Source organism: Papaver somniferum, chromosome 3, assembly GCF_003573695.1.
Source record: "Papaver somniferum cultivar HN1 chromosome 3, ASM357369v1, whole genome shotgun sequence".
In the NCBI taxonomy this organism is placed as follows: Eukaryota; Viridiplantae; Streptophyta; class Magnoliopsida; order Ranunculales; family Papaveraceae; genus Papaver; species Papaver somniferum.
This window is the reverse complement of record NC_039360.1, coordinates 94,875,743-94,892,466: the sequence shown is the minus strand read 5'-3', so window position 1 is coordinate 94,892,466 and position 16,724 is coordinate 94,875,743.

Below are 16,724 nucleotides of genomic sequence, written 5' to 3'. Positions count from 1 at the left end.
TAAGGGGCAAGGTGGAAATCCGCTGCTGCAAGGGACCGAAACCAGAACCATCACCCGTGATTACATGACGCAAAAACGTACAAAGTCGAGAGTCAAACAAGTCTTGAGCTTCAGATAAGTAGTCAGGTATGGTGGTACGTAAAACAAAGTATAGATGTGAAACTCCAGCACAATTTCGAAACAAAACACAGAATTATATTAAGAACACCAGAGAGATTACAGAACTTCATTACATATCCTTTAACATAGCAATGTATTTTCTAGGGATATTACCAAAAAAAAGTGAAATGAAGATCTTACTTTCCTAGCATGATTCGCAAGTTTATGAGCAGCTATATTTGTTGTTCTCTTAGCATAGTTAACAGAGCTACAACTGACTGAACTAAGGAGGTGCTTTATTTCTATAAGTAGTTCCTGATTTTCCCACTGTACATACAGGGATGCACCTTTAAAAGAGTTAACGACATTTATACAGTCTGATTCAAAGATGACATTTCGAAGCTTCAAAGTTTTTTCCCAAATGATTGCGTCCTTGAGTGCAAGGCATTCTGTGTACTCTGCATTCCGTCCTCCAAACACCTTCTAACATTTGCAGAGATCTTCTAACATTTGGAGTCTTATTTCGAAACACCTTGTTACATCTAGTTTTACAAATCTCCCAAACTGTAATCATTAATATGATAATCCAGTTATTCCACTCAGTAGGATTCATATTGATTGACTCAGAGAACCAGCTAATAATCCAGTTTGAGATTGTGATGTTTGAGGATTGTATTAAACTGACATTGAAATTCATAGAAATCCAAATTGCTCTGGCGGAGTCACATTCTAAAATAAGGTGCTCTAGTATCTCTGCCTTATTATTGCACAAAGGACAAGTTATAGTTATATCTTGTTTGTAGAAGCTAAGCTTCACCATTGTTGGAACTATATTTCTTAGACATTTACATATGAAATGTTTTACCCTGTGAGGTGTGTACACCTTCCAAAGTTGTTTCCAAACTGATTTAGGAACGATCTGAGATTGTCTGCTCACTGGTTTTATTGCATTGTATGTGGATTTGACAGTAAAGACTCCTCTTTTATCTGGTTCCCAAATCAGAGTGTCTTCCCCATGTTGGACTAAATGCATTTTGAGAATAAGATTTGCAGTATCTAAATTAAACACAGCCTTAACCAGACTTTCATTCCATCTTCTTGGATTCTGTAGCATTACATCACAGACAAAGACAATTCTAGATGGCTCTGCAAATGATTTGGAGTAGGAGGTTGATTTAACCCATTAATCCATTTGTCATACCAAACTAACGCCTTTATACCACATCTAATATCCCATCTATGATGCCGTCTTACAATATTAAGCTCATGTTCTATCCCCTTCCAAACCCATGAGGAATTAGGATGCTCTTCTTGGAGATGTAGAAAATGACAGTAAGATGAATATTTGGGTTTTAAAATTTTAACCCATAATTGATCCGACTATGTGCATAATCTCCAAGCTAACTTAGCTAATAAGGACAAATTAAAACATTTCGAATTTCTAAATCATAAGCCACCTTCTAGTTTCGAATTGCATAGAGAATTCCATACAATGATATTAATGCCTTTATTAGCTTTATGCCCCACCAGAATTTCTGTTGGATTGCATCTAGTTGCTGCAGAGTGTGTTTGGGTAATCTAAAATTACTTATATAGTGTGATGGAATTGAGTTGAGTACTGACCTAACCATGGTTGTTCTGGATGGTTGGTTAAGCAATTTCGAGTTCCACCCACTAAGTCGATTATTAAAAGCATCCCTGATTGACTTAAAAGAAGTATTTTTAGATTTACCCAACAGAATTGGTAATCCCAAATACCTATCAGATTTGCATAATTGTTTGACTCCTAAATTGTTAATGATTTCCATTTTTTCTTTTGATGTGAAAGATCTCATGTAATAAAAGCTGCAGATTTGGAGAAGTTTATCATCTGACCTGATATGGCTCCAAAATTGTGTAATATATCAAGAACAGAAGATATACTTTTTTCATCAGCTTGAAAGAAAAGTAAACAATCATCTGCAAATAGAAAATGATTAATTGGAGGAGCTTCTTTCGCCACTTTAATACCCCTGACTAAATTCTGTTGTTGGGCTATAAAAAGCGATCTGGATAAGTATTCCATGGTAATGATATACAAATAAGGGGATAATGGGTCCCCTTGACGAAGACCACGCATAGGATGATACTAATCACAAGAGCTGCCATTTAACTTAACAGATACCTCAACTGTTGATATATATTGTTGTATCAGTTCCCGCCATTGCTGACAAAAACCTAATGATTGAAGCATATGATCCAAAAAAGACCACTCTAGTCTGTCGAAAGCTTTCGACATGTCTAATTTAAGAGCAATGTAGCCTTTCATAGATTTAGACTTCTTCATAGTGTGAATTAGCTCATGTGCAATGATTATATTGTCACTAATGTACCTCTTAGGAATATAAGCAACCTGCGTAGGAGATATTATTTTATCCATAAGAGGTTTCATTCTATTGACAAGGAGCTTTGATATAACTTTGTAAGAGTTGTTACATAGACTTATTGGTCTATAATCAGCTGGTGTTGAGGGATATTGAGTTTTGGGAATGAGACATATGGATGTTTGGTTAATATGATCTGGTATTTTCCTAGTTTGGAAAATTCGCTGGACCATATTGGTTATGTCATCTCCTACTGTGTCCCATTGAGTTTGAAAGAAACCTACAGAAAAGCCATCCGGTCCCGTAGAATTCCAACTGGGCATACTCTTAACAACATTATAAATTTCCTCCTTGGTGGGGATTATAATCAAAGATTCATTATCTGATGAAGTGATAAGATGGTGCACATGATCAAAGGCTGAATCCGTTAGAGATGGATTGGTGGTAGTAGCTATTGCAGAAAAGTGACTAGTAAGGAGCTCAGCTAAGGCATTACTAGTATGAAACCATTTGCCCTGAGAGTTTTTTAGAGAAACAATCTTATTTTTATCTCTCCTTCTGTTAGCAAAAGCATGAAAATATGAGGTATTATTGTCTGCTTCTCTAACCTATCGATCACAAGATTTCTGCTACCAGAACTCTCCATGAATGGTTTTCCAATGGTTTATTTGTTTAATGACATCATCAATATGACAATTGATTTGATCGTCAAATGGCAGTGATTGCAGATAAGAAAGCTGATTTTTTAATCTCCTCAACTGATTTTCAATATATCCAAATTTTTGTTTTTTCCATTTGGACAAAGTTCTTCTAGTGTTAACTAGTTTTTGCTGAACATTTTGAGGAGAATCAAAACTATCTTGAGAGTTCCAAGAGTTATTGATTACTTGGGAACATGTAGAGCCAGCATTTGTAGAATTTCCAATAATTTTTTGGTTAACTACAATCTTCTTCAGTAACTAGTAAAATCGGACAATGGTCTGACCCCAAGAAAGGTAAATGATACAAAGTAGAATCAGGAGACTCAATTTTCCAATGAGAATTGTGTAGAGCCATATCTAGTCTTGATCTTTTATAACCCTTTCCATTTATTCTATTTGACCAGTATATTTGGAACCAATATAGCCTAAGTCTATTAGGCCAGCATCATCTATAGTAGAAGAAACCCAATTATTGATAGATGAAGTATTTGAGGATTGTCCCTTAGTGTCTATGTGAGCATTAAGGTCCCCCAAAACCACCCATGACTGATAAACATTTTGACTCAAATCTTTGATGAAATTTCATTGGATTTTCTTCAAATCATTGTGAGTTGAACCATAAATGCATGAAAGGAGACATTCATCTTTAGAAGGATTAGACTTCACTAATAGGTGGACCATATTATCTTGTGATGATACTACATCACATGGAAAACCATTCTTGCGTAAGAGTATGATACCCCCAGACAGACCCTGTGAACTCACAAATAAAGAATTTGGATAATGATACTCCCTAGTAAGGACTTTAGCTCTTTCCTCATTTATTTTAGTTTCAACTAAGAAAATAATGTCTGGGTTATGTTGAAATATGATATCTGATAAATTATCTCTAGTATCTCTGGATGAAAATCCTTGAACATTCCAACTAAGTATTTTCATTATTATGAGATGAATAAAATTCATACTAAGATTATGAAATTGAATAACTTTGACAGTATGCGTAAAATTACTTGAAGAGTAGCAAAAGATTCGATTAGAAATTACCTGATTGCCTGCAGCTGAGGAGTTGCCCTTGATTGCCTTTGAGTAGTTTTGCTCAGACACTGTCCTATGATAAGATGGAATGGAATTAGGTGAATCAGTTTGAGACTCACTAAAATCCAGGGTACCTTCATTAGATTGGTAATTTTGGCTAGCCGAATTATGAATGGATGGTGTAGATTGCTCAAAGCTTCTGATGAGACTTTGTAAAGGTTGTTTAAAACATCTGGTAGGGTGAATTTGATCTGGATCTAAATTGTCAACATTGTAATAGTCAAAAGTGACATCAAATTCACCCATTGCAAGGTAACCCTTGAGCAGAGCTGGATCAACCCTTTCATCTGGAATAATGTTGTTGTTGCCCTCGATATTCTCTAGGTTGTATCTAGGATTTGAGATATATTCTAAGATATTTGAGGGTTCTATGTTGATTCCTGGAGATGGTGAGGAAATGGTACCATGATGGTTACTAGGACCTCCTTCCTCCATTCTAATTCTCTTTCCTTGTCTATGAATGAAAGTATCCTTATCTCTTCCACGACTAAAATGAAATTTGTATCATACCTTGGTCACTACAACCTAATTCCACTTCCGATTCATTGCAATTTTGCGAGTTGACTCCGTGATTCGACGGCTGATTTTGTTGTGTAGCACAACTCATCAGTTGAGAAGAAAGATGTGTTAGACCACATTGATTAACAATATTTTCCTGCATTTGTTGTTGAGCTGGTAGCTGTTGAACTTCATTAACTATTTGCATGCCTTCATTATTCACGTCTTCTGCATGTTCTGCTTCTGCATGTTCAATTTCTTGGTCCATCATGATTTGAGGAGCTTTATTTGCAGCTGTCTTTGTACCTCTATTGTCAGGGTTGGACCAAGATGAAGGATCCATAATAGAATTTGAAGAAAGGTAGCCTCTTTGTTGTTGAAGAAGGAAATCAACAATTATTCCGCACTCTTCCTCTTTATGATCAATAGTATAGCAGTACCCAAAAATATTAAAAGGTTGCTTCTCATAGAAAAATCTAATCCAAACTTGCTCACCACTGTATTAGTTAACCAGAATCCTTTTCTTAATGGGTCTCTAACATCTATCAACACCTTAACCTTTTGAACCTTGCCCTTTGGGACAATACAATCAGGAGGATCTAATTCTTTTACCTCACCAATAGCTGATGCAATCTTCTTGACTATAGGAGTATTAGCAAACTCTGGCTGCATGTTTTATATAGCCAGATAAGCTGTTTGGTTAGATCCACAGAGCGTTTAGGGATATTCGGATTTTATGGTTCCATTATTAATAGATCACCCTCTACAAACCAAGGTCTGAGCTTGAAGACCATATCCTACTCATCCTGCGTGTAAAACTTAATCATATAACAATTATCTTCCTCTTCTTTTTTGATATACAAATCTTTGCTTTTTACCCAGATTTTCTTAAGTTCCCTGTCTAGGTCAGCAACAGTATAATCCTTGCATGAGTAAACTTTTCCTAAAAAACTGTACTTCCATAAAGTACCTCCTTGTATCAGATCCCAGTTGTTAAGATGGGTTGCTTTAGAGCACGTAATCTCTCTGATAAAGAAGCTCTTTCCATAACTTTTTGGACCTCTAAAACTTGGTGCTCCATCTGGGAAGAAGAATTAATAGGAGTAATATAATTTGGTAATAGAAATTGATAAAAGAAGAGAAGCGTGGTGAAAGATATCAACTTGCCGACGTGTCGCCTGGTGAATGTTGTACACTTGGCCATTGAAAAACCTGAACATGATAGAGAAAGAGAGAAGCAAAGGCGGCTAGTTGTCTGGTTGTTTCAAGCGTGCAGATAAAATAATAAATGAGAAAACCAAGACTGTGAGATGCAAATAATGATTTAATGAAGGATCCAGAAAACTAATAGTTAGAAAATCAGAGAATCAAAGTGAGAATCAAGCAAAAGGTATGATATTAAAATTGAGACAGATAGTCAAAACTACTCTATGAGTCTCCAGGCAAAACCCCAAACTGCTTCCAATCATGCCCTGAAAATTAAAAAGTGAACATTAGTGATCAACAGTGATTATAAAGATTGAATCAAGTAAATTAAAAGATAAAAAAGGTGATTAGGAATCAAAAGTGTATATTTTCTCGGATTGAAGACGATTAGGAATAGTGAGTTAGCGTCGAGTCAACGATTCAGAAGGTTCTCTCCTGCTCCGCATATTCTAGTTGTTATGTATCATCTATTGTTTCAATTTATCTTGTTTATACTTAGACCATTTGTACCAATATCTATATCTATGAGTCAATGACCATTTACCGAATACCGGTGTGGAAGGACGACTTAAAAGCTATCGTGTTAAATGATTATCTTTGATCAAAAATAATTAAGCAGTGTTTGTTTAAAAAAGAAACAAAAATCTCATTTTAGAAAAATATTTGAACAAATTGACATTTTTGAAAAATTAAAGAAAAATTGCAAAATAGTCATTACTATTAAGACCCGATTTACAAAGTAGTCATACTGTTACAAACTATTAGCAAAATGGTCATACTTCCTTTAAATAGAGAGTTAAGTGGTGACTCATAGTTAAATATGATAATGAAATTACCTTCATATCCTTCCATACATAACTTCAAATTCTACCTTCATTATAGTTGTTTCACCGTGGTTTTATTTGTAAGTGATGGTGCCGCCGCTTACGTATCGTTACATCGATTTCAGGTTCGTTAGAACGCATTCAGGATCGTTACACCGCATTCACCCAAAGGGTTCATGGCTTCTCCTCTGTGGTTTAGTGAAGATTCTTAAGCTTCCACCACCCCCACCACCGCTTCATCACCACCACATCAACCAATTTATTAAATGAAGAAGGTATTTTGAAAGAGGGTATTATGGGAAAAGTTAACACCGTTTTATTCAAAAATGTTAAATCGGATGGAAGTGTGACCATTTTGTAATCGAAATACAAAGAATGATCATTTTGTCAACGAATTACAAAAAGTATGACCATTCTGTAATTGGCCCAAAAATGAACAAAAGAAAATTTGTTCTTTTTCTTTTAAATTCAAAAAGGTTTTATTAAAATCATTTAAGAGATTACATAGAATCATGATCAACCCACTCCTAGATATCCTGGAGAAGATCATCTAAAAATTCAAAATCAGACTTCATAGCTCTAGCTTTTTTAGCTAGTTTGTCTGCTACATCGTTGACTTTTTTCTTAACTGAAATACACTTCTAATGAATGATTTACTCAAAAAAAACCTAATACCCAACTAAAGATTGATTCATCCAATGAACATAGTCAGTTTGTTCATCAATGAACTTTATTAAGACCTCATTGTCTAACTCAAATATGACCTTGCTAACATTCTTTGAAAGTGCAAAAGTAATAGCTGCTTTGGTAGCCTTGCACTCCAGTTCCTCAATTTCAATTCCTTCCTTAATTCCTCCATTAAGGTATCTCCCTTGAACACCAAAGCAGGTTCCTACAAAATTACTCACAATTAGCCATATACCTCCTTTTAAGGTTTCATGCAGGAAAGATGCATCAAAATTTTATTTTCAGATAACCATTGTTTGGAGGCTTCCATCTTAGTACCTGCAAATTACCATTACTACTAGGAAAATGATTAGTACCAGAGGAAACAAGCATATTGATACCATCTAATGACATTATTCTGTTAGGATTGATATTCTGAAAAACTTTAGAACACCTATCTTCCCAGATGGTCCAAACTCACCATAAGTATCTTATGTGTGGCATGTCTAGTAATACCTGAACCAAAAGTTAAGTTGTTACTTGTAGAGAACCAAGATATCACTCAGTTTCTAAAAGAACCATGCTGAGTCAAAATATTACTTAAATTGACGTTTACAGGCAACCATACATATCCACCATAAGGACAATCAATGAATAAATGATCACTAGACCCGTTAGGATGATTCCACAGACTGCAGTGTAGATCAATATCATTTTTTTATCTAGAAGGTCTTGTCCCTAGTTGGGACTATATCCTTAATACACTTCCAAACAAACAATTTAACTTTGCGAGGTAGTTTAACCTTCCAAAGTGATTTCCATACCTGAACAGGAAGAGATTAAGTACCTACAGAAGAGTTAGGCATGCTAGACAAAACTTTATAAACACTTTTAACAGAGAATTAACATTTCCTATCTGGCAACCAAATAAGAACATCATTTCCTATAGCAGGTACATTCATTTCAAGAATTCTAGCAGCGGAATCAGGTGTAAATAAATAATAAATCAGATGCACATTCTAGTTTCTAGTACCATCATGAAAAAGCTCAGAAACATAGATATATGACACAGTGTTAACTAAAACTTCAGATGGAATAGGAGGATGATCCAATCCAACAACCCAATATTCTAACCAAATTTTACTCTTAGTACCACAGCTAATAGCCCATAAACTATTATTCTTGATGATTTCTATACACCTATAAATTCCTCTCCATATTGAAGAACAATTCCCATTAAGCTTCTGCAAATATAAAATACTATAATTATTGAAATACTTGGGACTCAAAATTTGTACCCACAATTCATCTTGTTCATTAACAAATTTCCAAACCAGCTTACATACAAGAGCAATATTGATAGTTTCCAAGTCTCTAAATCCTAGTCCTCCCAATTCTTTAGACTTATGAATGTTATCCCAAGCAATACACTTAATTTATATATTTACTAGCCTTGTGCCTTCACTAAAAGTTTCTCTCCATAGAGTCAAGCTTGTTAATCAAAGTAGTTGGAACTTTAAAACATCGCATTTGGTAAGTGGTAAGGAGTTTAGAACAACTTTAATCAAAGTAGACCTTCCAGCTTGATTAAGGGTAGTACTAACATAATTTTTAAGGCTAGCCTCAAAGGATTGCACTATTGGATAAAAGTATTTTAACTTAGAATGGCCAAGTAACAGAGGAGAACCTAGATATTTCCCAGAATCAGTAAATATAGACATATTAAGAGCCCTAACAAGATTTGCACAAGCATCGGGACTGAGATTCCTACTAAAATATAGACAAGATTTATCAAAAATAAGCATTTTTCCAGAAAGCTTACCAAAATCATGCAAAATCTGTAATATATAAGCAATATGCTGCATATTAGCTTGTCCAAAAATAAGAATGCCATCTGTAAAAAGCAAATGAGAAATATGAGGTACTCTTTTAGAAAATTTGACACCAGTAATATATTTGTTAGTTTCAACAACTAACAGGGACCTAAAAAGATATTTCATTGCTAGAATGAAGTGATAAGTGGATAAGGGATCCCCTTGTCTAAATCCTCTAGTTGGTTCAAATTGGTCACAAAGAGAACCATTAAGAGGCACACTTATGCTGGTGGTAGAAACACGTTGCACAATAAGATTACAGAATTCCTTGCTAAAACCAAAACTCTCTAAAACTTTATTGAGAAAATTTCATTCCAATTTTCCAAAAGCTTTTGAAAGATCAAGTTTAAAAGCCATTGTATCATTGAAACCTTCTTTTTGTTTCTTAGAATGAATCATTTCATGACCAATAATAATATTGTCATGAATATCTCTTCTTGGTACAAATGCAGCCTGATAAGAGGAGATTAACTTCTTAAGTAAAGGTCAAATTCTTTTAGCTAAAATTTTAGACAGTTTTATAAGAAACATTACAAAGACCAATTGGTCTAAACTCAGATGGCAATTTAGGACTTTTACACTTGGGAATAAGATCAATATAATTCATCTTAAGACATCTAAGCATATGACCAGGTTGAAAAACTCTTTGAAAAACATCAACAATATCCTTACCATCAAGTTGCCACTGAGATTGATAAACCTTGCTTGAAATCCATCTGGACCAGGAGAACTCCATGCAGACATATTTTTAACAACATTCTCAATTTCATGTTCATTAGGGATAACATGTAACATAACATTATCATCATTAGTAAGAACTCTAGGTATAATATCAAAATCATCATCAAACAGAATAGGATTAGAAGAACATGCAACTGCATCTAAATGATTAGTGAGAAGATTACTGATATCATTTCTATCCCTGTACCAATTGCCATTGGAATCACAAAGAGCATTAATATTATTAGTATGCATTCTTTTACTAACCATAGTATGAAAATATCTAGTGTTATTATCTATTTCAAAAACAGAGTTATTTATAGATTTTTCTTTATAGAAATCATATTGTATTTTGTACCATTTTTCCAATTCACTGATAATAGACTTCACTCTAGCATGTTGTTCATCATAAATAGGCTCATTTTGGGCAGACTCCAACATATTCTAAAGATTGTTAATATTCTTTTGGGTGTCGCCAAACTCTATCGTATTCCACTGAGACAAATATAGCACTATGAAGCTTCTGATTCAACTTATGAGCAGGACTACCTTGTATATATAAATTCCAAGACATTTCAAGTTTATCCTTAAAGTTACCGTGTCATATCCAAGTTCTAATTTTTTTAAAGGGTCTCCATAAATGCTTAGGAATAGGATCAGTAATAAGAAACACGGGACAATGATCTGAAGCAATAAAATTTAGATGAAGAAGTTTAGCAGTTGAAAATTCAAGGACCAATCACTATTACTAAGAGTGATATCAAGTATAACTCTCCTAGTACCTGTCCCATAGGAATTACTGGTCCAAGTGTAGTCCTTACCTTCATACCCAATATCTATCAAACTAGCATCATTAACTTTATTTTGAACCCAATTATCAGAAATATTATTGTTTCTATTCAAATGGAAGTTCAGATCACCTAGAACTAACCAAGGTTATTGAACATATTTACTAAGTTCATATAAAAATTCCATTGAATTTTTTTGGGTTCAATATAAGTAGAGCCATACATGAAAGATATAAGAACTTTAGGCTTACTATGATCCAGTTGAATAAAGGCATGAATAATATTGTTTTCACAACCAATTACTTCCACATCAATACCATATTTACATATAAGTATAAGACCACCATCATATCCAACTCAATCAATGCAATCAAAGTTGAGGTAATGTACTGATTGGGCAACTGAAATCGTTTTACTTTCATCAATTTTAGTTTCACAAAGAAAAATGAAATCAGAATTTTGAGTTTTGTCCAATTTTAAAACTATTGTTTAGTAAAGTTATTGGCAATACCTTGCACATTCCATGATATGATTTTCATTTTAAATAAGAATAAACTAAAATCAATCAAAATATTAGTGTTTATATAGATTACCTTAGCTTCCTTATTTTGGATATCCCTTGATGTGACCATATGAGTTGTCTGTGTATTCACAAGTTTGCCAGTGCTATTATCAACATATTCCAAAAAATGAGACTCTGGAAAATTATTTATCTGCCTCTTTCCTAGTCTCGCCCTTGTAATAAAATTATCTTGTTCTCATTCATTCACCAAACTAGTGCCCATCACATATCTATCCTTTGGGGTACAAACACATTCCCTTTAATGACACTTCTTTGAGAAAATTTAGGAACCCGATCACCTCCTTTAGCAATCACATTCTTCTTCCTTTCTCCCTTCTTAACTTCTCCAGAAAAAATGAGGCTTAGCATGTACCTTAACCAAATAATCAGCCGCAGCTTTACAAACTCCTTTAGTTTGGTTTAGAATGAAACAATTAGGGCATATTTTATGTGTTTGTTTCTCATAGAAAAAAATTGATCAATTTAGTGGACCCTGCATTAGTAATGGCCATTACACCTATTCTCAAAGGGTAGTTGATATCCACCTGAACATAAACTTTCACAGGATCTCCTCCAACTGGCACTGCATCTTTAGGTTCAATTGCCAAAACATCACCCATAATCTTTCCGATTTTAGTAATAGCCTTCACATTCATATGTTCTCGAAGAATCTTTTTTATTTGTACCAAAAACACTGTTTTTCCCTATCCAATTCTTGATAAATCACTTCAGAACTGTAACAGCGCAGATTAACAAAATAACCATTAAAACTCCAAGGACGAGTATCAAATACCTTTTTTTGAGTATCATGATCTTTAAATCAAAATTCCATGATGTTATTATCCACCTCAAATACCTTAATATCTCCTGCTGGAATAAAATCTCAAGTAAAACCAGTATACTTTTCTACTATCTTCAAGCCCATTTTTCCTTCAATAATTATTTTGCCAATAAGACTGATCTCTTCTTCTCCATCTTTTTTCTCTTCTGCATTTTCAGATTGATGATAAACTACTTCATCTGCATCACCAAGATCCAAAGCAGCTTGCATAAACTGTGTAACTAATTCTGATACTGAATTCTCATTATCTCCTGTCATTAGTTGATTCAGAAAAGATTTATGATAATCAAGAACAACACTATTGAGATGAGAAATAGCATATTGAGTACCACTTTTATGGTACTTGAACCCTAGAAAATCATGGAATTGAGTTGAATATTGGTAGATATTCATCCAAGTATCTTGTAATTGAGAGAAAATTGTTGACTGAGTATCTGTTTCATGAAAGGAAAGTTCAAAGTTGTGAGAGCTTCCGATAATCACAAGTGTGATTAACGGAACCAACTTGAAATGAACTTTCTGAAATTTGAATTTTTTTGGGATGCATCTGTAACCCATTGAGTTGAAAGGATTAATCGGCAGAGAAAATCTTCCAGATAATCAATGTTGAGAAATTGTGGAAACACAATAGATTCAGAACAACTTTTGCAAACGCTTGAATCACAACTATGAACATGGTAAACACCATTTGGGACATCACCTACTGCAAACACACTATGAAGAAAAAAAAGTTTTCGTAATATCCAAACTCTGACAAAGCAAATCTAAGACAGTTTACAATGATTTAATAAGTTAAAGTTTGTTTTGAAATCATAAATCAGAAGAATCAAGTAATCTAATTAAAGTTTTCAAGATTTAAAACATGAAAGACCAGAGAAAATCCAAGAATTTTGATGAAGTGGAATACTGAGTTGACTCAGTTTAGTCACTCAATCCTCAAAGCTTCTCGTACTTGAATATCAAATGATTCAAAAGTAATATTTTTGTACTTTCAAAGAAGTTTAAAATTTTACTTCAAGTTTTTCTGGGAATTTTATAAAATATAATAATAAATATATAATTTGAAACACAAATAATAAAGAAAATTAATGAGATTACACTTCTGCTATTGCTGTTTTCTCGTTAACAAAACTTCCAGTGTCTTGTGTTTTCTCCTTTCCGTATTATATTGTTTATATTTATAATTGCATTTACACAAGTAGTACGTATTCAATCTTAGTAGACACGTCCATATAATTGTGATCGATTACAAGACTTGTTTCTTGTAGATTTCGTATCTTGAAAGATAGATATCAAGTTTATTACTTGGCAGAATTCCGATAGGATTATTTGGATACGACTAGAATGATCTTGGGTGTTGATTTTTGAGATTGTCCAAGTACTCTTCTTAACAATCAGGTCCACAGACTCCATAGTCTATAATTTCTGATTGAGAAGAAATAGAGATATAAACTTTACATACATATTTCCAAGGATCATTAAGTTGGTCTACTTACATTTGTATTAGTTAAGTCATGGTTAAAGCATACTGCACATCCTCGAACTCTTTTAGTTGAGGCTTAGCTATCTATTAGAATTGAGAAAAATTCTCTACCGTAATAGTTGTTCTAGCATACATTGTAATCATTAGATCAGTTCCTATGGAATGAACAAACTATCAAGTTTGTTCATTTTTCTCCCACTATGGACTCAACAAACATGAAAAATGGATGTTCAAACCAACAAATTTGTTGGTTTGTTCATTGAGTTGGAGGATGTAGCGAGCGTTTGATGATAGGCCAGGCGAGCTTGCCTCAAACGTTGGCGTTTGAGACAAAAGCGCTGGAGCTTTTCTTTCCTGCGCGCGCTCTTGATTAAAGCGCCAGAGCTTGTCCTTCCAGCGCCGCGTTTTTCGTAGAAGCGCCAACGGCTGAATCTGGACGACTGAAAACTCTTGTGATCTAACGGCTATAATTTTTGAGTTCTATAAATATTCCTCATTTAAAATCCAAATTCACACATTCTACACATTATTCACTCTCAAATCGTCTACAAAAATGCCTCCCAGAGTTCGTGGTGTTAGATTCACTAAACAAGAGGATTTAGCTATTTGTAGAGCCTTTGTTTTTCATACAGAAGATGATGTCATGAGTAATGTAGCCGATTCGACGTTGACTTTCTGGGAGAAAGTTTACAAAATGTTCACCGCTGAAACTGGGAACATCCATGGGCGTGATTCTCACGGATTGTCGCATCGTTTTAGTGTAATTAGTATGAATGTATTGGAGTTCGTCGCCCAACTAATGGAGAATCATAAAAATAAGCTCCACGGTGAAGCGGAACATGAAGTGTTTCCCAGAACTCTAGCGATGTGGCCAGCATCTCACCGCGGTCGTCCTTTCGACTTCCATACTTGTTTCAACATTCTTAGGGTGCTCAACAGATACGATCCCTACATCGCCCTAGGAATTCCACCACCGGCCAAGAATCGACGCCTATGCAGTAGTTGTTTTAATTTAATGTATTTCTTTTATTCTCATGTATGATATGGTTGTTCAATGCGGTATGTTTTTATTTATGAAATTGATGGTGCAATGTTTAATCGAGGAAAAATTTAAATTACTTATGATATTGATGGTTTTACATAATCGTAATAACATAAAATAAACAACAAATTAAATAACATAATACCATAGTGAATCGATTTGTCCTTCAACTTCAAGCCCACTCCACCAAAAAACACTTAGGACATTCCCAGTAAGAGCTTAAAACTAAGAATTGCATTCATCACTAAGGAAGTCAATCATTATACGGAAGTTTTATGGATGGTTCACCATAGCTATTCTGGATTATCCAACGAAGAACTAGTGAATATCTTACCTTTGTCCTCACTGATCATCTGCATCATAAATATCTGAACTTGTTGTTTATTTGTTTTACAGAAAACCATCGTTCTGACCAAGTTTACTGAAGAAAGCGGAAGAGAGTTTAAGCATTTTGAATGTTATGAACTCTACAAAGAGAATGTCGCTGGATTGATGTAGTTTGATGTTTTTGTTGTGGTTTATTAAAATGTGGTTTGATGTTATTTGCAAGTTTAAATTTTAATAAATTTCGCTTAATTTGAAGTGGAAATCTCTATTTTAAAATCTAAATATTTTCATTCATTGATGCCAAATCTTTTACAAGATATAAACTTAGGCAATAATAAAACGTACTAAACAACTTCAATAAAAATCGAGTACAAGTTTTGGCCTCCTGTTTATCTTCATTTAACGTATCTTCCATTCAACGCGCTCTTTGACAGTTTCGCCTTTGTTTTTGAATTTTTTGTTGTTAACTATCAAAACTGGAGCTCTTCTTTGCCTTTTAGCGGAACATTTTCTTCGAGCAACTTCAAAAACTTGCACTTCCCTCTTACAATTTTCAATCTTTTTAAAACCCCCACATATCTTAGAAACATCAGCTTCAAGTTTTGCATCGCAAAAAAGTGTGATCGCCTTTTCAGCCATTGCAAAATAGATTTTAGAAGAGAAAAGTCAAGAGAAGTGAATTTTGGTGTGAGTGAATTGTTTGAAATTGATGGTAATTTATAGAAGTAAAAAGTGAATTTTGAGTTTAAAAAAAACTACCCGTTGGCATTTTTGCTACAAACGCCAGCGTAATACGTTCAAGCGCCGCGTTGAAGCTTTGAGCTCCAGCGCTTGTCCTTCCAACGCCAGCGCTTTACGTACAAATGCTGGAGTTTGTCTGTCGCTCGCGCGCTAAGTTATCTAACGCCCGGTCCTTTACCATAGTGGAAAAGACAGTTTGTCCATCCACATGGCTCAACAAAAATATGGGTTTGTTCATTCCCATAGGAATTGTTTTTAGAGTATAGCTCGGTTGAACCCACCAAGCGTTGGTATGTCAAGTTTGGTTGTCATATTTTAGTGAGACAAAACTCATTCAAGAGTCGCTTGATTATGTACTAGAGTCAACTTCGTATAGGTTAGATTGAAAGTATTAGGATATGAGACATTACAAGTACTGCGAAGACTTGAAGAAGTGAAAAAGTAAGGAGCTACAATGACAACATCATCCTTCCACTTGAGGTTAGTGATATTTGACTTGAAATGTTTCATTCCCTAAACGTATCTTTCAAGTCGTGCATGTTGAAAACAAAACTGCGAAGCATGAATGATTATACTCTAGTTAGACATAGTATTAAGGATACAAAACGAGGTTTATTGCTTAACCATTAAACTTTGTAGATAAGACATCGACATAATCGCTTGAATGCTATTGTGATTATGTATGGGTATAAGGTGAAGATTTCATCCTAGGAAACAATGTTTTACATTTGTTTCAAGGAAGTAAATTCATGAACTTGTTTTGTGAATCGAAAGAGAAATTGCCAGGTGTTATTGGTATTGTTATTCATTGCATATCTTTTGAACTACCGATATGTGTGATTAGTATAACCGCTCATGACTTGTTTATGTTCTTGGTAAAACTATTCACAAAGG